The following is a 17,936-nucleotide window of genomic DNA, read 5'->3' on the forward strand; positions in this document are numbered from 1 at the left end:
CGGCGGAGAACGAGGTCGAGCCAGTGCCTCGGGAGGGGGAGCGCGTCCTGCTGCTCAGCCACGTATACCGAGGTTTTTCTTTGCCCCCGCATCCTTTCTTCAAGGGCATCATGAATCACTTCGGGGCCCAACTTCACCATTTTCCTCCGAATGCCATCGCCCATCTTTCTGCCTTTATAGTTTTGTGCGAGTGTTTCATCGGCTGCCCTCCCTATTGGGGTTTGTTCAAACACATCTTTTCCGCTAGATCCCAGACCATCAAACGACTTACCCAGTCGGATGATAAAACACATCTTCTCCAGCTCTGTGGGGTCTAGGTTTCTAGAAAAAGAGTCGGAGCAGTTATCCTGCTCTTCAGTTAAGTGAGTCGGTCAGGAACTGGCAGTCGACGTGGTTCTACTGCCAGGATATCGCCTGTCCGAATGCGTCGACTGGGCTGCCTCCTTTTAGCCTAGACCGGCCCGCCCCACCTAAGCAACTCGCGCTCACGAGGGCGGAGAAGAACGACATCCAGCCTCTGGTCGGGGCGCTCGTAGATGTCGTCAGGAGGGGGGTCACTGGCATAGACTTGCTGGAGGTCTTCCTCGGTCGGCGTATCCAACCCCTGCAGGCTCGCGACCACGCCATGTGGCATTATACGGGGCCCGAGGATTCCACTCGAACCAACGTTGTGGGCGTGACTGAGGAGAGGGTGACCTCGTGGGTGCTCCAGATCACAGGCCCCTTCGAGAATCCCAAAGGATCTCGGGGAGTGAAGCCCTTCTGCGCGGATAATCCTCCTCCGAATCAGGTGAGTGGCACTTGTCGAGTGCTCCTAACTGTCTTAATCTTATCGTATGCTTGAATCTCTGTGTGATGTCTGATGTCGCCGACTGAATTTTATGCAGGAGTGGACCAACTGGTTTTCTCCCGTCTCGAACGGGAACTCGGTCGAGGAGGAGGAAGGCAGCCAGGAGGGCAGCATGGAGAGCGCTGAATATGTCTCCGACAGCGGGGAGTCGGAGGAAGAGTCTAGCGAGGAAGAGGAGGAAGACGAGGAGCAGGACTCGCCGCCTCCGCAAACAGAGCATCGGACCAAGCGCCGACACGAGCCTGCCGTTCCCTCAGCCCCTCCAGCATCTTCGAGTGCTCCGCCCACTGCCCCGGTGGTCCCGAGTGCTCGGAGCACCAAAAGGGCCAGGGATGCTGCCGCTGAGCCTGCGGGTCAGTCTTCCAAGGCGGCCAAACCGAGTGGGTCCAAACCTCGGAAGGCTCTGCCGCGGATGAGGGTTGCTGTCCCCGTCACCTCCACGTAAGTGTATCGATCTTCTAATTTCTTCTGATATCCGAGTGAATTCTTGTTCATTGGTCGAATGGATTTCACTCGACAAAGTCGCTACTTCTGCCACCTCTCCGGCGCGCCAAGAAGATGACCCCATGGACACGGACAACGTCGTCTCGTCCCAGCCAGGTGCGTTGTAGTGACTTCGAGTGTTTTATTCTATCATAGGTCCTGCCTCTTTATTTTTCGGAGACCTCGTGTCATTCGGCCTGTCAGGGGCGATTTGCATGGACGAGGGCGATCAGGGGAGAACTGAACAGGCTGTGGAGCCCGTTCTTGAGGCTTCTCCGCTGCTCTCGCCGCCGACGTGCCGCCGACTGAGGCGCTGCCGCCGACTGAACCGGCGCTGGTGGTTGAGGCGCCGACTGGAACGGACCTCGGGATGCCTAAGGAACTTCCGACGATGCCAGGCTCGTCGAATGTCGAGTTCAACATCCAGCGTCTCCCGAAGGAGCAGGTGGGAGCGGCCAAGGGAGCCATGGTGCAGGCGGAGCTGATGGCTGGGGAAGCCAAGAGGGCCTACGACTCCGTCGCGTCCTTGTACCAGCGGAGCTTGGAGCTGCGGGATGATATCCGAGTAAGTGGGCTAGTAAGTATTTATTTTTCTCTTGTAATCCACTGGGTGTTTTTGGATATCAGTTGTTGTTTGCAATGGGTTCACTCTGAGTGAACCCAGTGGGTGTAGTCCCCGAGACTTCTGTCGAGTGCTTGCACCGGCAGTTGTCTTTATACATATTGTCTTTGCTTTGGTCAGGTCTGTAAATAACATGACCGACTGCTAGCAGTTGTGACACTCGGAGTGCACTTTCTGTAAGAGTCTCCGAGAGTAAGTTGTACTCAGGTCGGGTAGTATTGGCCTCGTAGGCGTAGGTGGTAACATGCAGCTCAATAGGGCGGGCCTGCTTGAGTTGCATGCCAGTGGGGTCACTCTTAGTGAACCCACTGGGTGTAGTCCCCGAGACCGCTGTCGACTGCTTGCGTCGGCAGGGGTCTGAAGAACTTAGACTTTTATTGTTGAATTTTCTGATTGTCCCTTGGTGTTTGCTGGCAGAAAACTTGTGAAATGGGAACAGCCTATGAGACTCTCAGGGCGGAGAATAATCAGTTAGCTGGTGAGCTTGATGCGGCGCTGCTTGCAATGGCTGGCATGAAGGATGCTCTGGCGGGACGAGAGAAGTCATTGGAGCAGGCGCGTGAAGCGAACAAGGTGTTGACTGAGGAAGTGGTAAAGATGGGGAAACAGAGGACTGCGCTGATGGGTCAGATGGCCGTGTTGAACAAACGGTGCAGAGCACAAGAGAAATACGTCAGCGACTGGGCTCGGCAGATGATGACGCGTCTGGCTGGTAAGTCTTGCTCTTTCCGAGTGGTTGTGTTATGCGCGTCACACTCGACACTTATTGTCTGTTTGTCCTGTTGTCGCAGATTTTTGCTTTGATGCCGAAGCTGAAGCAGCTGGCGTGGAGCGGTCGATTCTTGAGAACGTTCCACTCGGCGAGGACGCCAATCGGGATCTGCTCCGTGCACACATCCGCGTGGGCAAAGTTGGTCCTTTCATCGGTCGACTGAGAGAAGTCGTCGGCCGAATCGACAAGGAGCTTTGGCCAGAAGATGAGTCGCGGCAGGAGATGGAGAACCTAATGACCCGACTGGAGGAGATTCCCAACCGAGTGCAGTCGTGGAAGAAATCTGCAGCTCGTTGTGGTGCAGATGTTGCTCTGTCCCTGGTCCGTGTCCATTGCAAGGAGGTGCGCGAGGAGAAGTTGAAGACGTTGAAGGTGGCCAACACGAAGAAACTTCGATTCGAAGACTTCATGGAAACCTTCCTTGAAAGCGCCACCCGCATCGACGACGGTATTGATCTGGACACGTTCGTAGAGCCCTCCAGTCCTAGTGTTAATCTAGATGAAACGTAAAAACACTTTTATCCTCGGCATGTCGAGTGTGGATCTGTAAGAAACTTTGGCCACTGCTGTTGGCCTTCACATTCTTGGTTCGGTGTGGGTAAGCTTGATCCACACCGAGCCACTATCTTTGGTTGAACTTTGAATTGATTCTTTTGCTCTTCTGTTGCAATGTTGACTCGAGTTTTTGTTTGGCGTTTCTTGGTGAAGCCAAAGGCAAACATTCGGAACATGTCAGTTGTTTTGACATCTGCATGAGCCTCATTGAGGGTCCGTGGAATTCCCTAAGTCTCCGAGTGTGACGTTAAGTGCAGACCCGGAGAAGGTTAATACTTAGGCGATTCTGGATCGCAGCCAAGTCCCCGAGCGTGACGTTAAGTGCGCACTCGGAGAAAGTTAATACTTAGGCGATGCTGGATCGCAGCTAAGCCCCCGAGTGTGACGTGTAGTGCACACTCGGAGAAGGTTAATACTTAGGCGATGCTGGACCGCAACTAAACCCCCGAGTGTGACGTGAAGTGCACACTCGGAGAAGGTTAATACTTAGGCGATTCTGGATCGCAGCTAAGCCCCCGAGTGTGACATATAGTGCACACTCGGAGAAGGTTAATACTTAGGTGATGCTGGATCACAGCTAAGCCCCCGAGTGTGACGTGTAGTGCACACTCGGAGAAGGTTAATACTTAGGCGATTCTGGATCGCAGCTAAGCCCCCCGAGTGTGACGTATAGTGCACACTCGGAGAAGGTTAATACTTAGGCGATGCGGGATCGCAGCTAAGCCCCCGAGTGTGACGTGTAGTGCACACTCGGAGAAGGTTAATACTTAGGCGATGCTGGATCGCAGCTAAGCCCCCGAGTGTGACGTGTAGTGCACACTCGGAGAAGGTTAATACTTAGGCGATGATGGATCGCAGCTAAGCCCCCGAGTGTGACGTGTAGTGCACACTCGGAGAAGGTTAATACTTAGGCGATGCTGGATCGCATCTAAGCCCCCGAGTGTGACGTGTAGTGCACACTCGGAGAAGGTTAATACTTAGGCGATTCCGGATCACAGCTAAGCCCCCCCGAGTGTGACGTATAGTGCACACTCGGAGAAGGTTAATACTTAGGCGATGCTGGATCGCAGCTAAGCCCCCGAGTGTGACGTGTAGTGCACACTCGGAGAAGGTTAATACTTAGGCGATGCTGGATCGCAGCTAAGCCCGACGTGTAGTGCACACTCGGAGAAGGTTAATACTTAGGCGATGATGGATCGCAGCTAAGCCCCGAGTGTGACGTGTAGTGCACACTCGGAGAAGGTTAATACTTAGGCGATGATGGATCGCAGCTAAGCCCCCGAGTGTGACGTGTAGTGCACACTCGGAGAAGGTTAATACTTAGGCGATTCTGGATCGCAGCTAAGCCCCCGAGTGTGACGTGTAGTGCACACTCGGAGAAGGTGAATACTTAGGCGATGCTGGATCGCAGCTAAGTTTTTTTTTGTTGGGACCGGAGTCTGCAACCGCGGAAGAACTTTGAACCTGCAAAAAACTCAATCTGCTTTATATTATTTCACCAATACTTGCTCTTTACATTGCTTCAGTCGACGGTCACGTGTAGAAGCGCTTCAGGAGATCTCCGTTCCATGCACGCGGCTCGTTTGTCTCCCTGTCGATATTGTAGAGTCTGTATGCTCCGTTGTTCAGCACCTTGGAGATGATGAAGGGTCCTTCCCAGGCCGGAGCCAACTTGTGAGGTCTTTGCTGATCCACTCGGAGCACCAGGTCGCCTGCTTGGAACGTGCGACTCCTGACGTGGCGTGCATGAAACCGCCGTAAATCTTGTTGATAAATGGTTGAGCGAGTCAGTGCCATCTCGCGCTCCTCCTCTAGAAGGTCCACTCCATCTTGCCTTGCTTGTTCTGCTTCAGCTTCGAAGAAGAGTTCGACTCGTGGAGCATTATGAAGCAAGTCACTCGGAAGGACCGCTTCTGCTCCGTAAACGAGGAAGAACGGCGATCACCCTGTAGATCTGTTCGGGGTTGTGCGAAGACCCCAAAGTACTGAAGGTAACTCGGTGACCCAAGCGCCAGCGGCATGTCCCACCTCCCGCAGAAGTCGGGGCTTTAAACCCTGAAGAATAAGTCCATTCGCCCGCTCTGCTTGTCCATTGGATTGAGGATGTGCTACGGAAGCAAAATCCACTTGGATACCTTGGCTTGCACAAAAACCTTTGAATCTGTCCGAGTCAAAGTTTGTCCCGTTATCCGTGATTATGCTGTTAGGTACACCGAATCTGGAGATGATGTCCCTGACAAACTTGACGGCTGTTGAGGCATCGAGTTTCTTGATGGGCTTGGCTTCTATCCATTTCGTGAACTTGTCGACTGCCACCAACAGATGTGTGTATCCACCTTGGCCTGTCTTGAATGGTCCGACTGTATCTAGTCCCCAAACAGCAAACGGCCACACAAGAGGGATCGTCTTCAACGCAGACGTCGGCTTGTGAGACTTATTGGAGTAGAACTGGCAGCCCTCACATCGTTCAACCATATCTTTAGCCATCTCGTTAGCCTGCAGCCAGAAGAAACCAGCCCTGAATGCCTTGGCGACGATTGCTCTTGAAGAAGCGTGATGACCGCAGGTTCCCCAGTGAATATCCTCTAGAATCAGCTGCCCCTCCTCTGGGGAGATGCATCGTTGAAGAACGCCTGAGATACTTTCTTTGTACAACTGGCCATCAATGACAGTGAATGACTTCGACCTGCGGACTATCTGCCTGGCCTGGACTTCGTCTTCTGGTAGTTCCTGCCTCAGGATATATGCAATGATCGGCACAATCCAATGGGGGATGACGGCAAGAATCTCCATGACCAGATCAACCACAGCAGGTACATCGACTTCAGTTGGATCCGTTGAACTCTTTGGTTGTACCGGCTCCTCTGTGAAAGGATCTTCTTTGACTGAGGGGAGGTGGAGGTGCTCGAGGCAGACGTTACTCGGGACTGGTCTCCGAGTGGATCCGAGTTTTGCTAGCTCATCAGCTGCTTGGTTCTTCAGTCTTGGAACATGGTGAAGTTCTAGACCTTCAAACTTCTTCTCGAACTTCCTCACTGCATTGCAGTATGTAGTCATGGTGGGGTTCCTGACGTCCCACTCTTTCATCACTTGATTGACCACCAAATCTGAATCGCCATAGACCATCAGGCGACGGACGCCGAGTGAGATCGCCATACACAACCCGTAGAGGAGAGCTTCATACTCTGCCTCGTTGTTGGAGGAATCGAAGTGTATCTGTAGCACGTACTTGAGCTTGTCGCCCTTTGGTGATATGATCACAACGCTAGCGCCGGAGCCATTCAACATCTTGGACCCATCGAAGAACATTGTCCAATGGGCCGACTAGATGTGGGTCGGTTGCTGTTGTTCTACCCATTCCGCTATGAAGTCAGCCAGGGCTTGAGACTTAATAGCTTTCTTGGCCTCGAACTTGATATCGTAGTACAGCATCTCCATCGCCCACTTCGCCACTCGGCCTGACGCATCTCGATTGTGGAGAATTTCCAACAACGGAGCATCGGAAACAACACATACCGAGTGGTCTTGGAAATAATGAGCCACCTTCTTCGCAGTCATGTAAATCCCGTAGATAAGTTTTTGATAGTGGGGATACCTCTGCTTGGAAGGAGTCAGGACTTCGGAGATGTAGTACACTGGCCGCTGAACTTTGTATGCTTTGCCTTCTTCTTCTCGTTCGACTGTAAGAACAGTACTGACGACTTGATTTGTAGCCGCGATATACAAAAGAAGGGGCTCTTTACTGAGCGGAGCAGTAAGAACCGGCTGGGTGGAAAGTAGGACTTTGAGGTCGTCGAATGCGACTTGGGCTTCATCTATCCACTCGAAAGTATCTGATTTCTTCATGAGTCGGTACAGAGGAAGTACTTTTTCGCCGAGTCGACTGATGAACCTGCTCAAAGCCGCTAGGCAACCTGTGAGCCGTTGAACATCGTGTATTCTGACCGGCCTCTCCATCCGGACGATGGTCCTGATCTTTTCGGGGTTGACATCGATCCCTCGTTCGGAAACGAAGAAACCGAGTAACTTTCCGCTGGGAACGCCGAATGAACATTTGGCGGGGTTGAGCTTGATATCGTACTTACGAAGGTTGGCGAATGTTTCTGCCAAGTCAGTCAGCAGGTCGGAACCTTTGCGTGACTTGACTACGATATCATCCATATACGCCTCCACATTCCGACCGATCTGATCGAGGAGACATTTTTGGATCATGCGCATAAAGGTAGCTCCTGCATTCTTCAGACCGAACGGCATAGTGATGTAGCAGAAGCACCCAAATGGGGTGATGAAGGCTGTTTTTAACTCATCGGGACCATACAGACGGATCTGATGATAGCCCGAGTAGGCATCAAGAAATGACAGACGCTCGCAACCCGCAGTCGAATCGACAATTTGATCTATGCGGGGGAGCGGACACGCTCGCGCCAAGCCGTCGAGCATCAGAGGGAGGTGCTTCATGGCGACATGGTCATCCCCTCCTCCGATCTGGACTGCCACTCGGTAGTCATCTAGCCACGTTTCTGGCTTGGACTCTCGTGTGAACTTGCTAATTCCCGTCGCCAATCGGAAGTTGGGAGGGATGTCAGCCGAACGGATGGCTCGAGTGAAACACTCGGGACCAGAAACGGTGGCCCTGCTTCCACTCGGACGGTCGATATCGCGACCATCGCGGTGGGCCCGACCCCTGTTCGACCCTCCGCTGGGCGATATGCCCTCTTGCGTCGGGCCTTGGGTTGTAAGTGTCACCGACTGAACGCTGATCATCATGATGTCGGGGCCCGTAGGGCCCACCCCGCGGAGGGGTGCATGAACGGCGGCGATCTTCGTGATTTTATGGAACGACTGCCTCCTCTGTGCCGCTGATGACAACCTGGGCTGTGAACCGACCGATGCGTATTTGCATGAACAGAACTATTATAGATCCTGTTGTGCGACTGGGAGACCGCCGAATTCTGCTGCTGCGCCGTGTGCAACAGGGCTCAGATCTACTTGATCCCTCTACCAGCCTCTGAATCAGTCGGCTGGAGGGAATCAACTATCTTGGCAGCTGCAACCAAGTTGAGGAGGGGTGTGCGGAACAGCTCCACGTTGCTCCGCCGAGTGTGCCGACTAGCAGAACGGCGAGGTGGACGACGCGCGCCGGACGCTTCGCCGATCTCGTGCTCGTTCCGGCCAGCTTGACGGGGATCTTCATGGGAATTGGCCATGTATACTTCTGCTGCAGGCCCGTGACCCGCGTACTCGGAAGGAAACTCAGTCGGAACCGAGCCCGAGCGCTGGGACAGCGGGGCAACCACAACTGACTCTAGAACCGCCACTTGTGAAGATGCGTTCTGGCGCGCCTGGGCGTGTTGCACCCAACGCTGGAGCCGCGGACGGCGGGACCGCTTGACGCGGCGCGTGACGGCGGTGTAGGTCGACACCGGAGCCAACTGCTGGAGAAGAAGAATGCCGCGGGCGCCGGCATGGAAGTGCGTAGCCCCGCGACGGGGAAGCGCCTCATCGTCGAGGGGCGCATCCCGAAGGCACGCCGAGTCATTGACGATGAAGGAGAGAGCGCCGAAGAAGATCTGGTGACCCATGCTCGAATCTCCACCGGACGACATGACGAAAGGAAGTAGTCGCAAACTCGCCGGAAGTCGCTTAGACGCCTGCCCCAAGGTGGGCGCCAGCTGTCGTGGGTATAAGCCTGACAGTAGATGTGTAGGGTACGAAAAGGATGGGCAGAGTCCCAGCTACGGCGAGGATATATGAGTTCAGGCCCCTCTGCGGTGGAGGTAATAGCCCTACGTCTCAGTGCTCAGGGAGCTTTGTTGTCGAGTGGAATAGGGAATACAATGAGTTGCTAACCCCTCTACCAGTGGGGGAGGGTGGCTTATATAGAGTGCGCTGCCCTCCACAACGGTTCCGGTACAGGGGTGGAGTAGTGGGGATTGAATGCGTACGTTACAGGTAACGTATGCTCTAAATGCTAATAAATGCACCCGGAAACGTACGGCCGTTTCCCTCCAGAGAGGTTACGATGTGCCGAGTGTAGCCACTCGGTTAGCTTGGTATCCTCCGAATGCTAGTCTCCGACTGGATGGTTGAGGACGTGTTACCGACTGGATGATGGGGACTCCTTAATTCAGTCGGGACTGACTAAGGGCCTTGTCCTTTGTGAGGGGTAGTCCTTGGGTAGGACCTACATGACAGGCCTATGACCCTACCTAGGACTATGACCCCATCAGGTCCCGCTAGTGGATATTGACCGAGGAGTCACTCGGGTCATGTCTGCATAGTTCTCGAACCCACAGGGTCTGCACACTTAAGGTTCGACGTTGTTTTATGCGTATTTGAGTTATATGGTTGGTTACCGAATGTTGTTCGGAGTCCCGGATGAGATCACAGACGTCACGAGGGTTTCCGGAATGGTCCGGAAACGAAGATTGATATATAGGATGACCTCATTTGATTGTCGGAAGGTTTTCGGAGTTACCGGGAATGTACCGGGAATGACGAATGGGTTCCGGGTGTTCACCGGGGGGGGGGGGGGGGCAACCCACCCCGGGGAAGCCCATAGGCCTTGGGGGTGGCGCACCAGCCCTTAGTGGGCTGGTGGGACAACCCAAGAAGGCCCTATGCGCCATAGGAAGAAAATCAAAGAGAAAAAGAAAAAAAGAGGAGGTGGGAAAAAGGGGAAGGACTCCTCCTTCCAAACCTAGTTGGATTCGGTTTGAAAGGGGAGGACTCCCCCCTTGGCTCGGCCGACCCCCTTGGGGCTCCTTGAGCCCCAAGGCAAGGCCCCCCTCTCCCACCTATATATACGGAGTTTTTAGGGCTGATTTGAGACAACTTTGCCACGACAGCCCGACCACATATCTCCACGGTTTTACATCTAGATCGCGTTTCTGCACAGCTCGGGCGGAGCCCTGCTGAGATTATATCACCACCAACCTCCAGAGCGCCGTCACACTACCGGAGAACTCATCTACCTCTCCGTCTCTCTTGCTGGATCAAGAAGGCCGAGATCATAGTCGAGCTGTACGTGTGCTGAATGCGGAGGTGTCGTCCGTTCGGCACTAGATCGTGGGACGGTTCGCGGGGCGGATCGAGGGACGTGAGGACGTTCCACTACATCAACCGCATTTCTTAACGCTTCTGCTGTGCGATCTACAAGGGTACGTAGATCGAATATCCCCTCTCGTAGATGGACATCACCATGATAGGTCTTCGTGCGCGTAGGAATTTTTTTGTTTCCCATGCGACGTTCCCCAACAGTGGTATCATACCTAGGTTCATGCGTAGATGTCTTCTCGAGTAGAACACAAAAGTTTTTGTGGGCGGTGATGTGCGTTTTGCTGCCCTCCTTAGTTTTTTCTTGATTCCGCGGTATTGTTGGATTGAAGCGGCTTGGACCGACATTACTCTTACGCTTACAAGAGACTGGTTTCATCGCTACGAGTAACCCCCTTGCTCAAAGATGACTGGCAAGTGTCGGTTTCTCCAACTTTAGTTGAATCGGATTTGACCGAGGAGGTCCTTGTATAAGGTTAAATAGCAATTCATATATCTCCATTGTGGTGTTTGCGTAAGTAAGATGCGATCCTACTAGATACCCATGGTCACCACGTAAAACATGCAACAACAAAATTAGAGGACGTCTAACTTGTTTTTGCAGGGTATGCTTGTGATGTGATATGGCCAACGATGTGATGTGATATATTGGATGTATGAGATGATCATGTTGTAATAGATAATATCGACTTGCACGTCGATGGTACGGCAACCGGCAGGAGCCATAGGGTTGTCTTTAAACTAACGTTTGTGCTTGCAGATGCGTTTACTATTTTGCTAGGATGTAGCTTTAGTAGTAATAGCATGAGTAGCACGACAACCCCGATGGCGACACGTTGATGGAGATCATGGTGTGATAGACTCAACGTTCACATACAACGGGTGCAAAACAGTTGCACACGCGGAACACTCGGATTAAGCTTGACGAGCCTAGCATGTGCAGACATGGCCTCGGAACACATGAGACCGAAAGGTCGATCATGAATCATATAGATGATATGATTAGCATAGGGATGCTTACCATTGAAACTATACTCAACTCACATGATGATCGGACTTGAGCTAGTGTAAGTGGGTCATGAACCACTCAAATGACTAGAGAGATGTACTTTTTGAGTGGGAGTTTAGCAAGTAATTTGATTAAGTTAAACTCTAATTATCTTCAACATAGTCTAAGTCCACTTTGAATATATTTGTGTTGTAGATCATGGCTCACGCGACAGTCACCCTGAATTTTAATACGTTCCTAGAGAAAGCTAAGTTGAAAGATGATGGAAGCAACTTTGTAGACTGGGCTCATAATCTTAAGCTAATCTTACAAGCTGGGAAGAAGGATTATGTCCTTAATGCTGCGCTAGGAGATGAACCACCCGCTACGGCTGACCAGGATGTTAAGAACGCTTGGTTAACACATAAGGAGGACTACTCAGTAGTTCAATGTGCAGTCTTGTATGGCTTAGAACCGGGACTTCAACGTCGCTTTGAGCGTCATGGAGCATATGAGATGTTCCAGGAGTTGAAGTTTATCTTTCAGAAGAACGCCCGGATCGAGAGGTATGAGACCTCCGATAAATTCTACGCTTGCAAGATGGAGGAGAATTCGTCTCTCAGTGAACATGTGCTCAAAATGTTTGGGTACTCAAACCGTCTAGCTGAGCTGGGGATTGAACTCCCGCAAGAGGCTATCACTGACAGAATCCTTCAATCACTGCCGCCAAGTTATAAGGGCTTTGTGTTGAACTACAATATGCAAGGGATGAACAAGTCACCCGGCGAGTTGTTTGCGATGCTGAAAGTCGCAGAGTCTGAACTCCGTAAAGAGCATCAAGTGTTGATGGTGAATAAGACCACTAGTTTCAAGAGAAACGGCAAAGGCAAGAAGGGTAATTCAAAGAAGAGCGGCAAGCCTGTTGCCAATCCGATGAAGAAACCCAAAGCTGGACCTAAGCCTGAAACAGAGTGCTACTATTGCAAGGGTATGGGTCACTGGAAGCGCAACTGCCCCAAGTATCTGGCTGATAAGAAGGCGGCCAAAGAAAAAATCAGGTATATTTGATATACATGTTATTGATGTGTACTTAACCGGCTCTCGTAGTAGTGTCTGGGTATTCGATACCGGTTCTGTTGCTCATATTTGCAACTCGAAACAGGAACTGCGGAATAGACGAAGGCTGGCGAAAGATGAAGTGACGATGCGCGTAGGAAATGGTTCCAAGGTTGATGCAATCGCCGTCGGCACAGTTTCACTTCAGTTACCATCAGGATTAGTTATGAACTTGAATAATTGTTATTTAGTGCCTGCGTTGAGCATGAACATTATATCTGGATCTTGTTTATTGCGAGACGGTTACTCTTTTAAGTCAGAGAATAATGGTTGTTCTATTTCTAGGAGTAACATCTTTTATGGTCATGCACCCAATGTGAGAGGATTGTTCATATTGAATCTTGATAGTGATACACATATACATAACATTGAGACCAAAAGAGTTAGAGTTAACAATGATAGCGCCATATTTTTGTGGCACTGCCGCTTAGGTCATATTGGTGTAAAGCGCATGAAGAAACTCCATGCCGATGGACCTTTGGAGTCACTTGACTTTGATTCACTTGACACGTGCGAACCATGCCTCATGGGCAAGATGACTAAAACTCCGTTCTCCGGAACAATGGAGCGTGCCAGTGACTTGTTGGAAATCATACATACTGATGTGTGCGGTCCGATGAGCGTAGAGGCATGCGGCGGATATCGTTATTTTCTCACCTTCACTGACGATTTGAGTAGATATGGTTATGTCTACTTAATGAAGCACAAGTCTGAAACATTTGAAAAGTTCAAGCAATTTCAGAGTGAAGTTGAAAATCATCGTAACAAGAAGATCAAGTTCCTACGGTCTGATTGTGGGGGTGAATATTTGAGTTTCGAGTTTTGTGCTCACTTAAGACAATGTGGAATTGTTTCACAGTTGACACCACCTGGAACACCACGGCGTAATGGTGTGTCCGAACGTCGTAATCGTACTTTATTAGAGATGGTGCGATCTATGATGTCTCTTACCGATTTGCCGTTATCGTTTTGGGGTTATGCATTAGACACAGTTGCATTCACTTTAAATAGGGCACCATCAAAATCTGTTGAGACGACACCATACGAACTGTGGTATGGCAAAAGGCCAAAGTTGTCGTTTCTTAAAGTTCGGGGATGTGATGCTTATATCAAAAAGCTTCAGCCTGAAAAGCTGGAACCCAAAGCGGAAAAGTGCATCTTCATAGGTTACCCAAAAGAGACAGTTGGGTACACCTTCCATCTCAAATCCGAGGGCAAAGTGTTTGTTGCTAAAAACGGAGCTTTTCTCGAGAAGGAGTTTCTCTCGAGAGAATTGAGTGGGAGGAAGATAGAACTTGATGAGGTTGTGGAACCTCTCATCCCTCTAGATGGTGGCGCAGGGCAAGGGGAAACCTCTGTCGTTGCAACGCCGGTTGAGGAGGAAGTTAATGATGATGATCATGAAACTCCGGTTCAAGTTCCTGTCGAACCACACAAGTCGATGAGACCACGTGCTGCTTCAGAGTGGTACGGTAATCCCGTTTGGTCATTCGTGTTGTTAGACAACAATGAACCTGCAAATTATGAAGAAGCAATGGTGGGCCCAGATTCCAACAAATGGCTAGAGGCCATGAAGTCCGAGATAGGATCCATGTATGAGAACAAAGTGTGGACTTTGGAAGTACTACCTGAGGGCCGCAAGGCTATTCAGAACAAATGGATCTTTAAGAAGAAGACGGACGCTGACGGCAATGTGACCGTTTATAAAGCTCGACTTGTGGCAAAGGGTATTTCACAAGTTCAAGGAGTTGACTACGATGAGACATTCTCACCCGTAGCGATGCTTAAGTCCGTCAGAATCATGTTAGCAATAGCTGCATTTTTCGATTATGAAATCTGGCAGATGGATGTCAAAACGGCGTTCCTTAACGGTTTCCGTAAGGAAGAGTTGTATATGATGCCCGAAGGTTTTGTCGATCCTAAGAATGCTAACAAGGTGCGCAAGCTCCAGCGATCCATTTATGGACTGGTGCAAGCATCTCGGAGTTGGAACAAACGCTTTGATGAGGTGATCAAAGCATTTGGGTTTATACAAGTGGTTGGAGAATCTTGTATTTACAAGAAAGTGAGTGGGAGCTCTGTGGCGTTTCTAATATTATATGTGGATGACATATTGCTGATTGGAAACAACGTAGAGTTTTTGGAGAGCATAAAGGATTACTTGAATAAAAGTTTCTCTATGAAGGACCTAGGAGAAGCTGCTTACATTCTAGGCATTAAGATCTACAGGGATAGATCAAAACGCCCGATAGGACTTTCACAAAGCACATACCTTGATAAAGTTTTGAAGAGGTTCAAAATGGAACAGTCCAAGAAAGGGTTCTTGCCAGTTTTACAAGGTACGAGATTGAGTAAGACTCAGTGCCCAGCAACTGATGAGGATAGAGAGCATATGAGCACCGTCCCCTATGCTTCAGCCATAGGTTCTATGATGTATGCAATGCTGTGCACTAGACCGGACGTTAGCCTGGCCATAAGTATGGCAGGCATGTTCCAGAGTAATCTAGGAGTGGATCACTGGACGGTGGTCAAGAATATCCTGAAGTACCTGAAAAGGACTAAGGAGATGTTTCTCGTGTATGGAGGTGACAAAGAGCTTGCCGTAAAGGGTTACGTCGATGCAGGCTTTGACACAGATCTGGACGACTCTAAGTCACAGACCGGATACGTATTTATTCTTAATGGGGGTGCGGTAAGCTGGTGCAGTTCCAAGCAAAGCGTCGTAGCAGATTCTACATGTGAAGCGGAGTACATGGCTGCCTCGGAGGCGGCTAAGGAGGGTGTCTGGATGAAGCAGTTCATGACGGATCTTGGAGTGGTGCCAAGCGCACTGAATCCAATAACCTTGTTCTGTGACAACACGGGTGCCATTGCCTTAGCAAAGGAACCACGGTTTCACAAGAAGACCAGGCACATCAAACGACGCTTCAACCTCATCCGCGACTACGTCGAAGGGGAGGACGTAAATATATGCAAAGTACACACGGATATGAATGTAGCAGACCCGCTGACTAAACCTCTTCCACGGGCAAAGCATGATCAACACCAGAACTGTATGGGTGTTAGATTTATTACAATGTAATTCGCATGATGATGTGAGGGCTAGATTATTGACTCTAGTGCAAGTGGGAGACTGTTGGAATTATGCCCTAGAGGCAATAATAAATATAGTTATTGTTATAATTCCTGTATCAAGATAATCGTTTATTATCCATGCTATAATTGTATTGAATGAAGACTTATATACATGTGTGGATACATAGACAAAACACTGTCCCTAGCAAGCCTCTAGTTGGCTAGCCAGTTGATCAAAGATAGTCAGGGTCTTCTGATTATGAACAAGGTGTTGTTGCTTGATAACTGGATCATGTCATTAGGAGAATCACGTGATGGATTAGACCCAAACTAATAGATGTAGCATGTTGATCGTGTCATTTTGTTGCTACTGTTTTCTGCGTGTCAAGTATTTGTTCCTATGACCATGAGAGCATATAACTCACTGACACCGGAGGAATGCTTTGTGTGTATCAAACGTTGCAATGTAACTGGGTGACTATAAAGATGCTCTACAGGTATCTCCGAAGGTATTCGTTGAGTTAGTATGGATCGAGACTGGGATTTGTCACTCCGTGTGACGGAGAGGTATCTCGGGGCCCACTCGGTAATACAACATCACACACAAGCCTTGCAAGCAAAGTGACTTAGTGTAAGTTGCGGTATCTTGTATTACGGAACGAGTAAAGAGACTTGCAGGTAAACGAGATTGAAATAGGTATGCGGATACTGACGATCGAATCTCGGGCAAGTAACATACCGAAGGACAAAGGGAATGACATACGGGATTATATGAATCCTTGGCACTGAGGTTCAAACGATAAGATCTTCATAGAATATGTGGGATCCAATATGGGCATCCAGGTCCCGCTATTGGATATTGACCGAGGAGTCACTCGGGTCATGTCTACATAGTTCTCGAACCCGCAGGGTCTGCACACTTAAGGTTCGACGTTGTTTTATGCGTATTTGAGTTATATGGTTGGTTACCGAATGTTGTTCGGAGTCCCGGATGAGATCACGGACGTCACGAGGGTTTCCGGAATGGTCCGGAAACGAAGATTGATATATAGGATGACCTCATTGGATTACCGGAAGGTTTTCGGAGTTACCTGTACCGGGAATGACGAATGGGGTCCGGGTGTTCACCGGGGGGGGGGGGGGGGGAAACCCACCCCGGGGAAGCCCATAGGCCTTGGGGGTGGCGCACCAGCCCTTAGTGGGCTGGTGGGACAGCCCAAGAAGGCCCTATGCGCCATAGGAAGAAAATCAAAGAGAAAAAGAAAAAAAAAGAGGAGGTGGGAAAAAGGGGAAGGACTCCTCCTTCCAAACCTAGTTGGATTCGGTTTGGAAGGGGAGGACTCCCCCCCTTGGCTCGGCCGACCCCCTAGCCCCAAGGCAAGCCCCCCCCTCTCCCACCTATATATACGGAGGTTTTAGGGCTGATTTGAGACAGCTTTGCCACGGCAGCCCGACCACATATCTCCACGGTTTTACCTCTAGATCGCGTTTCTGCGGAGCTCGGGTGGAGCCCTGCTGAGATTAGATCACCACCAACCTCCGGAGTGCCGTCGCGCTGCCGGAGAACTCATCTACCTCTCTGTCTCTCTTGCTGGATCAAGAAGGCCGAGATCAGCGTCGAGCTGTACGTGTGCTGAACGCGGAGGTGCCGTCCGTTCGGCACTAGATCGTGGGACGGATCGCGGGACGGTTCGCGGGGCGGATCGAGGGACGTGAGGACGTTCCACTACATCAACCGCGTTTCTTAACGCTTCTGCTGTGTGATCTACAAGGGTACGTAGATCGAATATCCCCTCTCGTAGATGGACATCACCATGATAGGTCTTCGTGCGCGTAGGAAAATTTTTGTTTCCCATGCGATGTTCCCCAACAAAATCAGGAATATATTTCACACAAACTGCCCCAAATGACATAATATATTTCACACAAAGGCTCCAAATGACATAATATATTTCACACGAACTACCCATACTCATAACGATATTAAAATAAGTTTCATCCATAATACATACATATTATGCAAGTTTCATCCATACCAAACCATATATTACACTAGTTTCATCCATACATACAAAGTTTCATATCCATTTACTACAATAGTTTCAATCCAATCTTTCGTGAAGCCATTTTAGAAGAAACCATATTTAAGCACTCCATCAATATAATCCAAGCTTCCGTGAATTGAATGTAATCTGCAAAATGGGAAATAAGTAAGTTAGAAGAAGAAGACTAGATGAAGAGGAGAATAAATAAGTAAGTTTCATATCCATTTAGCTCCAAAAAGACATACTTAGCTAATTTAGCTCCAAGAAGAGGAGAAGAGGAGAAATGAAAAGAAGGAAGAATAAGAAGAAGAGAAGAAGAAGAGAAGAAGAAGGAGGAGGAGGAGGAGGAGAAGAAGGAGAAGAAGAAGGCTCCT

The sequence above is a fragment of the Hordeum vulgare genome, chromosome 4H (assembly GCF_904849725.1).
Source record: "Hordeum vulgare subsp. vulgare chromosome 4H, MorexV3_pseudomolecules_assembly, whole genome shotgun sequence".
Taxonomy (NCBI): domain Eukaryota; kingdom Viridiplantae; phylum Streptophyta; class Magnoliopsida; order Poales; family Poaceae; genus Hordeum; species Hordeum vulgare.